Source organism: Chelmon rostratus, chromosome 3, assembly GCF_017976325.1.
Source record: "Chelmon rostratus isolate fCheRos1 chromosome 3, fCheRos1.pri, whole genome shotgun sequence".
NCBI lineage: Eukaryota > Metazoa > Chordata > Actinopteri > Chaetodontiformes > Chaetodontidae > Chelmon > Chelmon rostratus.
Window position 1 is genome coordinate 25,272,768 of NC_055660.1, and position 17,375 is coordinate 25,290,142.

Here is a 17,375-nt window from a genome sequence, read left to right on the forward strand (position 1 = left end):
TTTGTCCTTAGTTTGTGCCATCTAGAGTCAGTGCTCCTCTATCTGTGTCTGAATTTAACTTTGCATAAGTTTTAGACCATTTTATTTAAATGTATTAGAGCTCAAACAGCTAGTTCAATAATTCATTAGACAAAATTAACCAGCAACTGTTTACACGACCTTTTAGATGTTTCAGTAATTTCATCTATGATATCCTTTTTGGACAGTTAGACAGATAAAACACGCAATTCAAATAAATCACTTTGGGCTATAATAATGGTCAATTTTATTTTATTTCATTTCATTTCACTTATTGTGATGAGTGTTAAAAGCACGTTAACGCTTTGAGCAAAAGTAGCTAATCACGTGGTGTGAAAGACTTAAAACACAACAGGTAAAGCCAGCATTATTTCATAGTTTTTATTAGCATGAAAAAAGCAAAACCTAAAATGAAACTGTCGGAGTGGTCTGTGTAGCCAAAGGCTGATCCAAAATACACTTCTATTCCACCTGTGCATGGAGTGTATATATTTGTCTGTCTGTGTGTTATGTGTTATGTGTGTGTGTGTGTGTGTGTGTGTGTGTGTGTGTGTGTGTGTGTGTGTGGAGCACACTGCTGCTATGGGATTTGTTGATAAAATGTAAAAGATACAGTAACAGCAGTATTATAATTTAACCCTCTGCAGTAGTACCACTCACAACCCCGCTCCCCACATCTTCTTAATATTACCGCAGTGGTCACTATGGCCAAAGCTTTTACATGACTGAAAGTGAAGAGAATGGAGTCTGAATCTGCTATACATTTGTCACACTTCATGTTAAGGTACAAATAATCGCAATTAACTAGCTGCTTATCAGCAAACATATTAGTATCAAAATTTCTCTTTATTTGTTATTATAAAGCACTTAATAATGCCTTATTGTGGGGGATAGGGTTAGGGCTATCAAAGGTAAGGCTTAGATCACTAAGAACATAATTCATGTCCAACAACCTCCTGTCTTGCTAGCAATAAGCAGTAATTAGGAGGTCATAGAGGGAAAACTATTAGTTTGTGGCCCAGTAGTCATACAGAATACACCATTATTAAGTGCTTTATTATAGATATTGATTGAGAACAAAAAGGACTGACACGTCATCTTCAACAGAAATCACTGTGCTGCTGTCACAGCGTAACATCCTAACTGCTGGACACATAGTACTGTGGTCAACCAGGTGTATCATCCAGATGTTCAGAGGGTGTATCTGCATACTGGATGTGTTAGGTGGTGATAGTGGGGCTGACCCTGCATGCTCACCAAACCCTCCCAGGCAGAAATTCAGCAGTTAGTAATACATTTGATAAATGGTCATACATATTAGAAATAGAAACTGTTAGAGAATAGAAAGTGTTTTGACTGATACAATTCACTTTGTCATTAAGTTGCTTTAATGTATAGACCTTTAGTTTATGGTTGCCAAATGAGTTAAGATGGGCTAAATTTGTTCAAATTTCAATTTGTTCAGTGAATCAATTAACCTTGTTTTAGTTGTTTCAGGGGCGGCGTGGCTCTTTATGTCCATTTTTCATTTTCCATTTTTTTTTAATGTCCCAATATTTTTTCCAGAGAAGAAGGGAATCTTTACAATTTTGCAAATTTTAAACTTTTATGTACTCACACATCCAACAGCTGTGTTTCCTTTTTCTGGGACACTGATCATAACAGTTTGCAGTAACTGATGACTCTTGAGGTTTCTGATGAGAAAAAGGGAAACACAAAATGGTTCTAAATACTCTCCCTACAAGTAACTGCAAAGAAAAAATAAAAGTAAACAGGTTGAGCTACAGACTGTAAAATGCTGACTGAAGCAGTTAATTGAATTTACATCAAAATCCACCTGTTTACCTGTCAACATTTGCATGTAACTAAATACTAAAATAACTACAACTCAAATCACCTTCTGTTGGCTGAGGAGACAGAAACAGGTTTCAGTGACAGCCTAGTTAATGTTCATGCAACCTGGAAACAAGATAAGCTGCAGAAAGTATCAAATGTTAATTAAATGTACCTGACTAATTCAGTTACTGTAACAGCTACAACCCACTGTCCCTGACAAACTACTGGCTCCAAATACTGAAGGTGTTGATTCCGAACTGTTGAGCTGATTAAGTGTTGATTTGACATGAATAAAAGTTTTACTGGGAGATTGTTAAATGGACAGAAGGGGATAAGTTGATAATTCCTCGACAAACTCAGACAGTGGTGTTTTACATACACCAGCTGCTGAGAGCATATTACCCACAGAGCAGACAATCTTTTCATTTTAGCCATTACAGAATTAATGTTAATTAGCTACGGCTGATCTATTTTGCAGCAGGGGATGTCTGTTGTTTTAACCAGTGACTGTTGGCTAAAAATGAGAAGCCTGCTACCTGTATGTTTTCCATTAGTCTTCGCTAACAAAAGTATTTGGAGAGATTGAAGGTTTGATGAAAGATTTGTCAGCGTTGGACCTTAATGGTTGGGTTTTTTGCCAACTGGAGACCAGATCCACAATGGAGCCATCTCTCTGAACCTCGAATGGTATTTTTCTGATTTGCTTTTCACACAGTTTTTTGTAATATTGTGTTTTTCTGCATCAATTTTTATTTTACTTCCACAACAAATAAATGAACATTTTTCTCTGCTCAAAAAAACAAAACATAATAAGCCCCAGTTATGAAGGATAACGTCATAAAAGTAATTGCATGAAATACCAACTTCATTTTCAGTTTTGGTTTCTGACTCAATTGAAATTTACATTATGTTAGTTACGCACTGTAACTCCAGATTCTATGAGTGCAGAGGTGGCCCTCTAAGAGCTGTTGCTATTGGGTTTATCCCTGCACATATGTGGAGTCGTGAAGACTTTCTTTCCTGCTACTGTTCACTGTACAGCTGCCCCTCTCAGGTCTCAGCTCTGCCCCCAAAAGCTGGTATTTTCCTTGTCTAATGCTGGTGGAGCAGGGGGCCTTAGTCCTAGAGACAAACATTCTCTGCTGTGAAGAAAGGGGCCCCAGCTTAGTGGCCATGGACACAGACATCTGAGGACAGCAGTGGTATGCAGTGGAGTTGGTGGAGCCTGCTGTAGCAACTTAGAGGCAAAACCTTTTCCTGTGTCTTTGTGGACTCGAACATTGCTATCAGTTTTCTGAGCTTGGAAAATGCTGCCCCTCTGAAGGGCTGGAGCTCCATGAAACAAGCCCGCCACAGCACTAAATGTCCTAAGAGGTCACGAGCAGATGCATGTTGTTCTGCTGGGATCATGATGCCCCTCAGATCTGCCGCCTTCCTGATGATGCCCAGCAAGTCCTGGAAAAGTCTTTTGCCAGCCAACACAGGCAGACTGATGCGGCGAGCCTGACTGTGGCGGGACAGGGAACGAGGCAGGAGCGGGAAATGGAGTAAGCCAAGCCATCTGACTCGTGCCAGCTATCGAGGTGCCTTGCCACTGTCTGTCTGCGTCTGTCTTGTCCTCCAGAGGCCCAGCTTGTCGACGTCTCCCACACAGAGCGCCATTAAGGTGTAGCTGGTTTGACAGGCGAGACACGAGTGTAGAGCGTTTTATGTTCACTTGGTGATTCTTTGGCACTGAAGCAAATATGGGAGCAGAGCTTAGGTCCTGACGGTGTTAAATGCTGCACATGAGGACCTGAGAGAAGCGACAATAACAAAAAAGCAACAACAAAATCATGACTGCTCCTACACACAGGGATAAACCCAACAGTGACAGCTGAGAGGGCGAAGCCTGGACAAAGTAGCATAAGAGGAATTCCCCATTATCAGACCTACTGTACCAAATGTCACTTGCGAGATGGTGCTAAATTGTGACCCTTTCTTTCGAAGGTTTCTGCAGGTGTGTGTGTGTGTGTGTGTGTGTGTGTCTTATCTCTGTGTGTGTCTTTAAATGAGCTGTGTGTGTATGTAGGTTGGTGTGGGCTCTGTTAACGTTACAGTTCAATTGTCAGAGCTGATAAAAATTAATGACTTTCCCTGCTGAGCCCGAGCTCTCAGCATCACAGTGCATCGCCATGACATCGACAGGCACACACATACACACACGTACACACACACAGATAACCTGAACCATCCACAGACGCAAGTATGTGAGGGAGAACGATGGGAAACGCTCTTAAACTCGCATACACACAGAGTTCGCTCTCTCATTCACACTCATACACACACGTAAACACATATCTCGTAGCAGACTTTGTTTCAATTAACATTTTTATTACACAGAAGGAAGTGAAGGAGGAGAAAAAGGGATTGAAAGTCAGAGGAGCGCCATCTTGTTGTGTTTGTGTGGCACGCGCACTTACACATACATGCAAATGAGCCTTTGTTCACATTTACATTGACTGGCGTAAGAAAAATAAATTTGTCATTACGGATTAAGTTAGAGAGGAGTTCTGAAGCTTGGTGGAGCGAGGGGAGAGACAGGAAGAGCAATGGAAGGAGGGGGAAAAGATAAATAAGAAAAAAAAAAGATTTAAATTCATTAATTTCCTTCCTGCTCTTCATATGCAGGAAGCTTCATACAAATTGAGTTTTTCAATCAAGTCTTACCGGCTGAGTGAACTGAGGGGCTGCAAATGAAAATGGGTCTTAATTGTACATGCACTTCTCCTTCTGTGTGAGCTCCCATAAGTGGTGTCATGGCTTCTTCAGAGTCCCATCACCTCAGCTGAACTTGTTCCTGATTTCATTAAGGCCTCTGTGGTCAAGGTCTATATGGCTATTAACCCCTTACAGCAATGCCACCCGGGCTGTAATTCCTAATGAGCAGTTATCGAATGCAATCAAAAAAAAGCATCAAGCTCGAAAGGGGAGAGAAAATGGTACAAAGTGGAGAAGGGAGGTAAAGAGAGTGAAAGAGGCATGGAAGAGGAAAAGGTGAAATAGCGGATAGATGGCGGCAACTGGAGCCAGCTGGGGAACTTCAAAGGACTCAACAAGATTAAATCAAATCAACTATAAATAAACTGTTCAGCTGCTGCTGTCACTGATCTGAACTATTTGCATGAAGCTGCACTGTGTGTAGTTATCATATTGAAATGGTGGTCCACGACTGCAGGCGTACGTTTGCAGCAGTTCTACTTAATTTTGGATCATCAGTGGGATTTTGCCACAGCAAAGATAGAAGCGAGTGGATGAGAAGAGTGAGACAGGGAAGAGCTAACACTTTAGTTTACATAAAATCACCACATGAAAGCTATTGTGTCAGATCTGTGATTGTAGCCAGCGCCTAATTCTGTTTTAATTGAGTCATTGAGAAAGCTGCTCCCCGCTGTCTGGAAACAGTGAGATAGAAATACAATAATCTCTTCAATGTCGCCCGTTGACATGGCATGACTGTCGAGGAGCACCAAGGACAGCGGGAAGAGAGGCAGATAAATAGAGAGAAAGTGAGTGTAGAGGTTAAGTAAGATGGAAGGATGAAGAGACAGAAAGGGAAAGGAGAGCGGTGAGTTTTGGCTGTCAGAGTTGATTAGCGTCAGCGGCAGACAGGAAGATTGATGGACACTTTGGAGAGAAGGTGTGTGTGTGTTGAAGGGTGCGGGGAATGCGTTAACACAGATGTACTCGCCACGGACGCAGAAAACGTGTGCAAAGGTGTACATGTGTGGCTGCATTGTGTGTATGTACATTATATTGGATCGCGCTTTCAGCCTGGCCTCATGATGGAGAGGGTAGGGCTTGACCCCTCCGGATTCCCACATCAATCACAGCCTCATTCCCTCTGCCAGCCTGAGCGCTTAGCTGTGACCTCCGACCTCGCCCTTTCATCCCCCACGCAGACGGCCACAGGAGCAAACTTGCCCTCCAAATTCAAAGGTCGGGTACAACACTTCCCCGTGAGGCAGCCATCTTGATATGTCCTCCATCCACAGCTCGACTCGGCTGAATACTGTAGGATGCAGTGCGGCAGAAAACAGAGTAATAGAGATTTAGTTCTGATGATCTGCATCCCACTCCTGAAAGGAAAGAGTACATTAGTTGCTGATACCAGGAACTTTATCAATATAATAAAATTGTTACTAAGACTTAATAATAACGGGGCACCACCCTGAGATCAGGGATGCAGCAAACCGTGGATGCGCACTCACAAAAGGGTTGCTCACTTAAAATGCCAGTGTTTAAAACACCATTATGTCCATCAGGTGAAGGTGAAGGGTTAAACTCGAGCACTGACCCTCGCAACCAGCTGTTACCACAACACATTGGCCCAAATAATCACAGACAACTGCTCTTTAAATATACAATACTGTCTATTTAACCTCAGCAATATTGATCGACAATCAATAATCCTTCCACTACAACTACACACACAAGCAGCTTTAACACAGGCAACTACACTAACAAGCATAAAGGCGGCAGAGGAGAGAGAAGAAAGGCACTCGGGGGAAGCAAAAGAGATCTGAACGGCTGCAGAAAGACTCAGTAACTGTCTCTTTTGTCACGCTAAAGCCCGGGACACACTATCAATGTGACACGCCAAGCACACAGAAACAAGCAGCGATGATTAGGATATTTTGAAGCAGCCATAAACAGGACTTGGCAATCCATTAATTTCACACCAGTGCAATTTAAGTGTATACAACGGTAAAGCTTACAGTAGCACACTACTATTAACCTGTCTCTGCCCAGACAAAAGCCTCTTACTTGAGATCACTTTGGGAGCAATTAACATGTTTCAGTCCATCCAGTGCGTCTGCTGTTTCTTTGAACTCCGTTGTGTTGCTTCGTGTGCGGTTTAACGGCGGGCCGGGTCTCGTAGGCAGCGGAGGAAACAGTGGAGGCTCAACTTAATTGAAAGAGAGCGGGGTGTAGAAGCTCTCCTTCTCTTTCTTCAAGAAAATGGGTAATCCATGTCTTCCTTCTGTAAGTAAAGTGGGATCGCTGGCTACACATACTGGCTACACTACAGATCCAAACTTGTTCGGTGAAACTTGCCAAGGCTGCTTAAAGTACAAACGTTTGATTAGGAACGATGCAACCTCTATAGCAACTTGACTTCGCAGTGGAAAGGTGAGGTTGATTCTTTGACATTAATATCTCTGATCAGTTTCGGTGATGCCAGTGGCTCAGGTCTTGCACTCAGGTGAGATTTGCAGGGTTCGAAGGGGTTTGGGGCTATTTCTTCAGTCTTTGTCCTGAGTCCTTTACATGGCTTTAGTGCTTGCATTGACTTTGCATGCTTGTGCTTGCCTCTCTTTATTCATCCATGTAGTGAACATACATTAGTTTGTGGGGTTACAGCTTACAGAAAACGTAACAAAAACAAAGACTGGCTCATCCATATTTCTGCACTGTGTGTATGCCGGTCCTTTAAGGGCAACACTAGCAGCTCCGTCCTACTCTTTATTAGATTTGGAAGAATTTACACTCAAGCAATCCCAGCCAACCTTATCCAAGCATTCTTTTGTGTCAGACACATCAGTTTGCCCTCATCCTGAAAGCCTTGCTCTTGTAATATTAATATAAGGGTAAAAACTTACTGAACAGGTAGTTATGTACAGCTAAATAGTCAGGGTTGTGTTCATATAAAATAAAAGTCTCAGCTTACATTTTTCTTCTCATAGGCCTACTTATGACGCTGGCACTGTAGCTCTACACGACAAAACAAGAACATTGGTGTTTCTTTCCGTGTCTTCCACATGGGTCATTAGTTAGTGAGTATATCTCAACTTGGCTAACATGAGCTTAATCATCTGCAAGCTGGAGATGATAAAGTTTGCCAGCGACAGGTCTTTTCACATACAAGAAGCATGCGCTCTGAAATCAAGAACCCATTGTTTCAAAAGTTACTAAGAAACGTGATTGAATCTGCTGCTGCTATCGATGTGTCCTACAATGCAGAGGTTGACAGGAGTAGCTGCATGAACTTGGGAACAGAACTATCAAATACTCATCTCCCACTTTATTTTGATTGCTCTCCTCACTTTCTCAGTTCCCACATTCTTCTGTCCCCAAAATGCTGCCCTCAGAGGAACTTCTGCACTTCATCGAAGCAACTTCCTGCCCCTCCGTCTATAATCTGTTGCCTGCCAGACCAAACTTCTCCTTCACTCATGTTACTTTACACTTTTTCAACTCTTCTCTTCCTCCGCACTTTTTTTTCCTTTGGTCCTTCATTCCACTTCTCACCTCTCTGCTCTTTTTCCTCTCAGCTCTATTGCAGCCACACCTTCGCACCAACAGGGTTTTGATATTTTTCTATTCCCTTATTCTCTCTGCTTCTTCTTTTTTTTACTCTTTTTCTCACTTGTAATGTCCTTGGTTTGATGCCCCACAACACAGGCTCAGGGAAAAGTGAGATGAGCAAGTGAGGTGGAGAGAAACAATAACAACAGGATGCATCCAGCAAAGGGAACCCTCTGAGTTCCATTACAGTACTCTGGACTGTGCATGTTTGTGTGTGTGTGTGTGTGTGTTCATACGTGTGCAGGCGTATGTGTGTGCATGTGTGTGTACGCACATGTGTCTTTGTCTGCTTGTTTGAAGACTCTGTGTGTGTGTGTGTGTGTGTGTGTGTGTGTGTGTGTGCCTGTGTGTCTCTGCATGTGTGCAAGTGTGTCTACTTGGAATTATGGTTGCCCTTGAGATAGAAGTCAACCTTTGAAGCTGCAAACTGCCTCCATAAGCACCTCTAAAGTGGCTAAAAAACTGTTTGGTAAACTATTTCCACAGTACTGACTGAGTGGAAACTAAGATAAAATGTCGGTGTGCTTTTTAAGCTGCGATGACATCTGTAGTCTTGTGTACAGTCAACTTTAGCTTGTACTAGTGGATTAATGGAGCTCTACATTCAGTTCAAAGCTAATCCACTCAAAGGACTCTCTTTTTTTTCCAGATTGTGTTTGTTGCACTTTGAGTTTTCCTGCATTGGTGATGTTTTGATGTTGGAAATAGTGCTCTAAAATGTATATTTATTTTGCACTGTGTCTAGTTATGTTGCATGAAGACTCTAGTTAACACTATGACTGTATCTACAAAGAGACACAAAGTAAAGCGATCAGATGTACGATCCACAGCAACTTTCTGACTGGATCAATAGTCTCAGCAGTGACCAATAATCTCCTTTGTTTCCATGACAATAACCATTTCTTTGAACTCAGCGAGAGGGACAGCTGGCTTTTCCGCACTCGGGGCAAAGATCATCACAGGTTTGTTATTTGGTCATTTCTGTTCAAACTTTAGTGGCCGTCGGTAGATTTATATCTTGGGACCTTCGACAGACTTCTGCTGGCCATCTCGACACAGACAGAGTGACAGACAGGCAGAAAGAGAAAGATGAGACTGATCAACCACCTGGAAGTTTCTGCAAAGCTCTCTTTGAACTCTTATTTGAGATCATTCTTGTCTTTTTAACCCCTCGAGAATACGTTGGCCTCTTCTTACCTGATTGTATTTCAAATGGTGTCTGGTGTGTGGTCTGTCATAAAGTCTGTCCCTGACCATTCACTGTTCATTTCTGCAGACGTGATGGTACAGCAAGTACTGTTCTGTTGCCAGGCTCAAATATTACATTTACCAGTTGATCTTCATGCTGTCACCTGTGTTCCTGAGTTTAAGGTAACGACCAAAAGATTGAAATTGGGGATATAAAGTGGAAAAGCCACCTTAGAACCAGATAAGAAGCAGAAAATGGATGGAAGGATGAATTGATGGACAGATGGTGAAGTCTGGGTGAAGCCAACAGCTCTATCAATTAAAGAATATATACATCAAGAATTGACATATTTTACAAGAGAATTTGTGTGTTTTCCTGTCACCGTCCACACAGGTTCTTAACAGCAAATTTTAGAGAGCATTAGAGAAACTACATCATAAAGGCCTGAGTATGCATCAAACAAAGTGCTTGTCAGAACATCTAACCCGCAATTTTTGCAGCGTTTTGGAGAAGATAATCTGACAAGGATGCCTGCTTTCAGCAGCTGTTGGCCGGGCATGGTGCGATATAAGAGCGAGCAGGTTTTAAATCTCTCTCTCTCTGTTTTTTTCAGTCTGCACTCAACTATTTTTGTCACTTTTTGTGTGTTCAGAACAGACACAAACACATTTGCCTTTAGACATCGTATGAAGCATACTGAAGCCTTCTAACACTTTCAAAAGAACGTCAGATGTTGTGTATAGATTGACTCGTCCAGGACTGAGGTTTGGTCGCATTTTGTTGATCGGAGGCAGGACCAGTAAAACCATCCTGTCAATGCTAAGACAAACCGGTTACAGAAGGGAACAGCCACACATTTGCAGTATTCAGGTGATATAAACATTTTTTAAAATCTGACACAGGAGTGAACCCTGGCTAAACCCAATATAAGCACAGATGCCTGCTTCTTTATCTTGCTGCTGTCCTGGTAGGACTCTTCCTGCACGGTGAGCGAGTCTGAACGTTAAGCGTTCTGAGAACAAAAGCATTTGTTGCTTTCACTCTAGAGGTTGTATAACTGCTGATACACACTAATGCTTCTCCATACTCTCTGTCTGTCGTTCCCTCTCTCTCCCTCTCTGCGTCTATCCCTCTCATGGTTGGAGTTTGACCTGAGGGTTTTCTCTTCGCAGCGTGCTGAGGTTCTGATTGGAAGCTGGGATAACTCCAGCCCTCCCACTGTCATTCGTGCAGAAATCAGGCAGATTGACACTGAGAGGGTCATCCTTGTGTATCTGTAACTGTATGTGTGTGCGTGTGTGTGTGTGTGTGTGTGTGTGTGTGTGTGTGTGTGTGCGTGTACAATCGTGTGCAGAATTTTGTTCTGAGCACCTATGAATCTCCCTTTCCAGAGGATGTAACATAGGTCCCATGAACTTGAATATACACAGACTTATATATGTGCCACAACCTTAAATGGAAAAATCTGATCTTTAGCTTGTGTACATCGTTAAAATCAATCTTTTATATTCAGCACATTCCAGAAATTAGTGTCCAGTTTCCTCTTTATCCTTCCCTTGAACAGATAAAGCAACATTTAGCAATGAGACGCCTTTCTGAGGCTCCATCTATTGTGACCCCTGATGATCTTGTTGGATATTCTGACACAGACCTGGTGTTATGGGCAGGCTTTGGGGGGCTGGATAGTTACTTTTACCCTATCATGTCTCTAAAACGATTAAATCAAACTATTTGAGAAGGAAAGAAGAGAAACAGTCACTTTTGTTTTAGACTGCTTACAACTGAACTTAAACCTGCAACAAGCCCATATCGTTTCACTTTGAGGGGATACAAGCCTAAAAGATTGGAGACTCGTGTCTTAACAGGCATTCAGACTGAAAACAACCCTGCGGTAAAACAAGGCAAGATTACACTGGTGAAGTCGAGTTGCTTTAGACACCAAAGAAACGATGAAATATGATCCAGGAAGTCCAGTTTCGGGGAACAGATCTGTGGCTTTGGCGGCTTATCAGATCCCAAAACACTGCACAGTGATTTGTAATAGTCAGGCTTTTACAACTCTGGAAGTTATCACAGTGGCAGCCATTGTACCTTTTGTTTGCGACGATCGCAAGGTAAACAGTAGAAATACACCATTCACATTACAAAGCAGCCCAAGCGGCGATGCAGCAAAGTTGAGCCAGGTTCAATCTGGGTGGTCTCATTGAAATGAATGTGTAGGCTGTGTTTGTTGTTGGTCTGGCTGCAGCCTTAGATTACACTTTAGCTTTGGCTGGTCTGGCTACATTTCCACAGGTCTTTTTCCCCTCAGCTGCAAGCGTTACAAAAGTCCTCCCCTTTCATGTACTGAGTTTTGTCGAAAAGCAGTGACATCATCCTGGTTTCTTCTTGGCCATGAGTTCACTAGCTGATCAGTAAATGACACACTTTACCAGATAATATTGCTATCCAAAGCCCTGCACCAATTTTCCTCCTTAGTGATCGTTAGCTCAGGCTGACCTGTCCTGAAATCTACATCTTAGTTTTAGGCTTAGATTAAAGTCAGACTTGGGTTTAGGGTTAACTTTGCCAGACAGAAATGCAGAGATGCAGAAAAAATCAGCGTATCTACTTCTTGTCACCCTCTGGAATAGCTGTACAGTTCAAGAGTTAGAAATAATATTGAACCATAAAAAAATGTTCCTCTTTCTTTGTGCTATAATTTCCAATAGCCACTTCCATCTCTATACTGAAATGTCTGTGTTGTTCAGTGTTATCCTCCTATTAAGCAGTCATAGATTCAAGTTTTGCCTCTGCTGCCACTCAGACATCTCCTCAGCCAACAGGAGTTGTATGATACCACAATAACACTTTCCCTTTGTGTTTTCCTTGATAGCTTCCATTGTCTACCTTTCCCCTTTTCATCGGACGGACGCAAGAAAAGGGAGACAAGGAGAGGGGATGGGGATGGGCTCATTACAGCTGAGGGGATTGCTGTCTTTCCATATGCCTCTCTCCATCCCTTGATTTCTAAATCCCTCATGCTTGCCACCACCACCACACACACACACACATACACACACACTTTCTTGTTAGCAGGACAGGCTTTGTGTTATAGTGACACGTCGATGCATGTGTGCACGGGCAATTGTGTGTGTGTGTGTGTGTTAGGCAAAGAGAGCGAAAATGTGTGCAGACTTACAATGTCTGTCACATGTATGCAGAGGGGAGCCGTCTCCCCAAACCGGCCCTGATAGCTCCCTTCATTCCAAAAGCAATCAGGGACTCTGCGGCTTCCTCACTGTCTTTCAATCACTCCCTCCATCACTGATGTAATTTGTCATTAGCAGAACGAAGAAACTTTTAATTGAGTCTCAACTGTTCGGGAGCAGATGACAACTCCTTCCTCGTCTCATTTGGACCATTTTTGTTTGCTTTTGCATTTGTTTAGGCGTAAAAGAATAACCTTTGTTTTTCTTCATATTTGATTATCCCTTCATGGTTGTGTGTGTGTGTGTGTGTGTGTGTGTGTGTGTGTGTGTGTGTGTCCCAAATGTGCGTGAGCGCGTTCACGCACGCTTGTATTCTGAGTTGAGGGTCCGGGTGAATCTCTGGCTGCTTGTCCCGTTTTGACCTCTCCAATTAATTTCACCATTAAAGCCAGATCTCAAGGTGAATTGCAGAGATTCACAGAAAGGTCAATGCACTGCGTTTATGTATATTCAACAAAATTTTAATTAAGCAACAGTCATTAAAAATTCACATAGTGTGGTGGCAGCTCAGGGGGTTGAGTGTGGTGGGGAATGGCATAAAACATTTACTGTGCAGAAGTAGAAGTAATTTATTGTAAGCCACAGCAGCTAGAGCACCTAGTGGAAATCGTGTGAAAATGCATTGTTTGCATGGAAACACTGCATATATGAGAAAGAAAATGAATCATTTATCATGCTCACTTATTATGCTCCTTAACAAATTATTAAGTAGGCTACTAGTTAGAGGCTCAAAACAAGAGCTGAAATTAGCCAATGTGACGTCTCCTTTCGGGTTCGTTCCTGCGTTTGTTCTGGAAATAAATCCTAAGCATGATAAAACATGTTAAGCCGGTCACCCACATGACAAATCAAAGCAGCAGCCTTTGATCACGTTTCTGTTTTAAGTACTAGTATGCTGAGAGTGCACAATGGGCACAATTTGACTTGTATTATATATAGTTAACCTATAATTAAGATCATAATTAGCTTTGTCGTCTTTGTAATCTTGCTATGTGGCTTCCTTGTCCATGAAGTGAGTTGATGTCTGACAGGTGCTGTGTTCTTTAGGGTTGTGAAAGAAGGCCTTTTCACACCAAGTCTTGTATGTCACTATTTTTTTTTTTATTTCATTAATGTCTGTGATGTCTTGAGTCCAAACAGAATCTGCAACTGTTGTGACATTGTGTTATATTTCTATTTAAAGCCAGTTTAAGGTCCAGTCAAATAGTCCAATAGCCAGAAGACCAATTCAAAATATCTATATTCATTTTTGTTGGTGCCGTTCATGCAAACAAGCTGAGCAGCATTACAGAACTGAAAGGAAATATATTCAAGGTATACAGTATTGATCTCTGCTGATACACTGCCTGCTCTTTAATCTCTTGCAATATTAGCCTAAAATGCTATTCCACGCTTTTGGGAGTTGTTAAGGAAGCACATCAGGGCACACGGTGTGCTACATGATGCTAAAAGCGTACAGGTTAAAGGGGAGAAAAAATATAGGAATACATGAAAACTGAAACCCTGGCCCAGAGCACAGGAGGAGCTATATTTGAATGCTGCACTTGTTACTGTGAAAAATATCACTTAAAACTAGGCTAATCTTTCATCTGTCATGCAGATGACCATAGATGAGGAAAGTGGCAGCCTGCTGCCTCGAACTGTTGCAAGTCACATTTTGTCTTTTTTTTTTGTCTGATGATGGCTGTGTTGTACTGTAGATGGGTCATTTTGAGAGTCCCATGTGTACCTCCCCATTACCATTTTGCGCTTTGCCTTCCTCTGCTGGTGAACTCGAAAGCCCTCTCTGCAGTAAAAATCTCCATGTCAGCAAAAACTTCATCAGGTCCTGAGGTATTTGCTGGAGCATGGAGAAAGTTGTTATGGCCTTTTTCTTTGGTGGCTGATGAGGAGACAAAGCAAATATATCCCAGGTTGCACATTAGCTTGGGTGAACAGACACATCATAATGCTTTAACACCACTCTGAGGTTGTCTAAAGCCTGATTACAATGAAAACATAAATGACCATTCAAACATTTGAATAAATTCAGTGGCTAAAGGGTGGGTGTTCTCCCTCGAAAGTAAGTAAAAATGGGCCACATATACTGTATGTTCACCACATCACAGATCTGATTATGTTTTCCTGTAAATGTGTGTCCTACTCCAGAAGTGCGTAATGGTAATGCACATGGAACTGTTTGGCAATGAAAATGCCAAAAGAATAATAATGTTACTTTGCTTAACAGACTAACTTGCAGCTGCACTGTAGCAGTTGTTCTTAAAGCAAGTTTAGTTTAGCTAGGTTGCTAATCATGCATAAACACGAACCCATGGAGGACTACAAACAAAACAAAGATTTTATCATCTTCGCGGGATGTCGCCCCACACAGATAACAGATAATTTCACTGTAATTTAAGCGGCCCCTTCCACAGACATTAAGTTGTTACACTTGGGTGGAGTACAGATATGCATCTTAGAAAGATAGATACATTTACACTTTTTCAACATCTGGCCAGCCTGATCTAACCTGACACACCAGATGGTTTGTTACGCAGAACCATCTGGGAGGTTGTCCATGGAAACTGTTTGGAAAAGGGAAGGCACTTTGAAAAAAATACTTGGCAAGTGATTGGATGAACCATCTGTCTATCACAGACTACCACGGGCTGACTTCAACCAATCAGATCAACGAACCGTATGACGTAGCAGGAGAGTGAAACTTCCAGTTGTCAGAAGAGTGAAATCATGCCTTCATTGCTGTTCTCTCCTCCTCTTTCAATGAGAGCTCTCTCAGCTCTGGTGTAACTGATGCTGTAGCAGCATCTGAGCACCCATAGCCTCCAGTAGATCCTCATAGGACAGCAATTGGTCTGAACCACTGTGATCCGGCCACAGGCACATAATTTGAAGGCTGGTGAGATGGACTCTTGCGTCACAGATCTTGCGTGATCTTGCAAATCCACAAGAAAAGCCTGATCCAGCCTGAACTCTAATGTTTCTTGTTACACTGATGTCAGATCTGAAGACAAGTGAAGTGTTTAAGTGTGAATTGGATATTACTTACACATTGTATTATGTTAATTTAGCACACATAGAAAATGACATGGTGACTAGTTTAGGAGCAGTTACACAATGTCTGCTGATCATCCAGGACTTCTCCGTGTTCCTGGTCCTGGATGTCCATTATTTAATCAAAGACAGCGCATCACTGACGGTACCAGGAAGTAGAAGGCTGAATCTGAAGCAGGTTAACACAGACCAACACATGTTTTGGGGGCATTTTTTTTTTTTATCAATTGGCAAACTGCCAAAGCATTCACAGATTAACAAGCAAGCAAGTAAACTGTCAACAGTTTACTTGCTTGCTTTCTGTCTGTCACAGTCTTTATATGTAACTCGCACTGAACTGTATGTGCAGCATGTGTGTATGTGTTTATGTTACTGGTCTCGTGTTCTGATGACGACACCGAGATTGCCACTGACGATGACAGTTTCAATCATCAGATCCCTGATGAAAACAGCTAATCGCGCTGTTCAGAACAAATCATTTGTACCAAATCCCACTGGCTTACTTCACAACTTAGCCAATGACACCTCGTGCATCAAGCAGGCTTTGATTTTTCTCGGTACCTATGTGTGTTATTGTAACTCTGAGCAAATTCAATCAATTCTCCCTTGTTGCTGCGTGAATTGATGGCCCTTTAATATCCACATTTCCCATTTACCCCACAGCTTCAAACATGCAAGTGTGAAGGAAACGGATACACGGAAAAATACACAAAGCCACACAAGCAGACAGACGCACATGTTCTCTTGGGATTTCATTAAAAGTAATTTTTGTTGGATGGTATGCCTGATTGTTACCACAGCTCAGCCTTGAAAGTACATCGAAAATTGCAAGCAAGATAGAGGACAGAAGGTAGCTACAGGAGGGAGGAAATAGAGGTGTGTGTTTGTGTGTGTGTGTGTGTGTGTGTGTGTGTGTGTGTGTGTGTGTGTGTGTGCGCGCACGCATGCTTCGATAATGGTATTTCTGGATATATCCCAAGTTATTACTGTAAATCAGACGGGCTTTCAAGACCTTTAACACAAAGTAACAGTCCCTAACAGCAGCCCCGAGCTCCAATATAGAAATTACATGAATATGGATTAGAAAGAAAAATGAGAGGGAGGAAGTGGGGGAATTAGCAGGATAGTGAGGAAGATAGTGAGGACAGTAAGAGGAAAAAACGGGAATTGGGATGGACAGATTGAAGGGTGGAGGGAGGTTAAATGGGAGAGTTGTGTTTGATAGAGGTATAACAGCATGTGGTGGGTAAGAGGGGCGGGTGGAGAATGCGCGGGTGGAAGGGCAAACCGGGGCCAAGGCTTGGAATGGAAGGAATGGATGTGATGGAGAAATGAAAAAAAGGAAAAGAGGAGCCATTTCACATTAAGAGCCTTTCACCACGAGTGGACCACTTCCACCCCTGGCCCTTTGGCTGAGGCTCACAACAGTCTGCACTCATATGCAAACCAGGGAAATTTATGGAAATGAGTGGTCCAGTGTGGACTTAAAAATAGGATCGGCTCTCCAGCTTGCTCATGAATCATGCATCCTTTTTCAAGTCAGAGACTTTAACTAATGGGTCATTGTGAGGAAAGAACCCTCATTTGGCATCGAGCTATAGTATATGATTATTTCAAAAGCATATGGCGGTCTTAACACATGGGGGGAAAAAAATCACAAAGCAATTCAAGGCCAAGGCTCT